At 39.1% G+C, this 1815-nt stretch overlaps 1 protein-coding gene across 1 annotated transcript in view; it reads right to left on the reverse strand.

Annotated features, from left to right (window-relative positions):
• Nucleotides 1–1815, reverse strand: part of LOC119589086 (protein tyrosine phosphatase type IVA 2-like) — a gene marked incomplete at its 3' end in the record, with an annotated part of 23919 nt that overhangs the window by 11603 nt on the left and 10501 nt on the right. The window contains 1 exon segment of the mRNA XM_037937662.1: nucleotides 545–870.

Below are 1815 nucleotides of genomic sequence, written 5' to 3' on the forward strand. Positions count from 1 at the left end.
GCCCTGACTTATTCTCCTCCCACATCATAAAAACAACAACAAGCCCTCAAATTCCTCCAGCCTAGTAATAAGAGGCGAAAATAACCAGACAAAGAGGCCAAGACTGAACTTCTGGCCAGACATTCCAAGGCCAAACCGTCTCAAGCTTCTCCCACAAAAAAATAAATAAATAAAAATAACCACAACAACCTCTCCGTCGATAGGCCTAGACAACAAATAATATCAAAAAAATAATCGCTGGTAAATAACTGGAGCTCGAAATCCCAGCTCACTCAGGCTCCCGAGGATCATTTTCCGGGAGAATCCTAAGGCTCTCCCTCAGCAACTCGCCCATATTGACCCATTAGGACACGCAGGACATCCCTTCCCCCTCAATCCTTCCTAATCCTATCCCTCCCTCTCCCCTCGCAACAACCGACCCCCAAAACCCCCAAGAAACCCCCCCAGCAAGCAATCCCAGCCCGAGAAATCCTACAGAAAATCCCCCCCTAAAGAATCAGCCATTAGAAACGAGGACACGAAATAACCCACGTTTAGGACTCACCTGTGCGTTGTTATCCCCACAGTATTTAAATTTCATGTTTCAATGAACTGCCTTGACACAGAAGAAGCTCCGTCGGATATCAAAGGTGATGCATTGGCTTTGCATCACTCGGCAGGGGAAAATAAGACCTCGGAGGAGCCACAGGGAGAGTCTCGGGTCGCGGTCCAGGCGCATGCGCAGCTCGGCCGCACTGTTGCCACGTCCGGGGGGAGCCTTTGGAATTCTATTATGCACTGGTCTGGCTCTTTATCAGTTTGCTGGGGGATTATTGTCCTGTTTCTTTTCCGGTTTGTTTTTGGGTAGTTCTTGGTCTGTTATGGGTGGTCCTAGAGGAAATGATTTATGATTACCGAGCAAACTGGATATTTTGTTGTTAAGTGCATTATATTTATCATACTTTATTCTGTATCACTGTTCTGTTTTTTATCATTAGTTTTAGCACCTCTTTCACAATTAAACATTTGTTAAATGAAACAGATGTTCTTGTAATATATATTCAAGTGAAATTATCCCCAGTCAATATGTTACTATCATGTTAATGTGTTACCAATTTCAGTTCTCTGAAGTAATTCTTTACTGCTCTGTGTATTTTTCTTGCTTATTTCTTGTGAACATTTATTTGCGATTATCATATTGTAATCACTGTCTAAATTTATGTGTATAGCTGACTACCATTTCATAACAATATTTCAACATAACTATTTTTTTATGTTCATATTTATTGTACTGCAAGAGATGCAAATGATATACACCATTACCCATTTACCATTGGATTATTATTAAGCTTGCATTACCCTCATTAGCACCAAAACTATATGCATTTAAACATAATGAATACAAGAATACGCACACATGTCGCAATGTTTCGAGCATGTCCCAAACACGTAAAGCTTTCCAGCAGATATCTCTTATAGATTACACCATTATTCGAAAAGAAAAGTATCCACGCCAAATACAGCATCAACCTTTGAAAACCGTATTATAATAATAACAAACACATATATGTATAATCAAAATTCTCCATTTGAATTGCCCATAATAAATATATCAAATTCATCGTTCCTTCAATACTCATAAAATTGACCTTTGCGCCTAAGGAAAGGTAAATGAATGTCAAACTGGGTCAAATAAGGCGACCCTCGTTACTCAAGGTAACGTAATTGTTCTTACCATTTACAAAGAGTAAAGTTTTTTTTTCCTAATGAGTATTTTATGATTTTATTGCTTGATGAGTTCATATTCATTCATAACATACTGCTGGCTCTATACAA

The sequence above is a fragment of the Penaeus monodon genome, chromosome 25 (genome assembly GCF_015228065.2).
Source record: "Penaeus monodon isolate SGIC_2016 chromosome 25, NSTDA_Pmon_1, whole genome shotgun sequence".
Lineage (NCBI taxonomy): Eukaryota > Metazoa > Arthropoda > Malacostraca > Decapoda > Penaeidae > Penaeus > Penaeus monodon.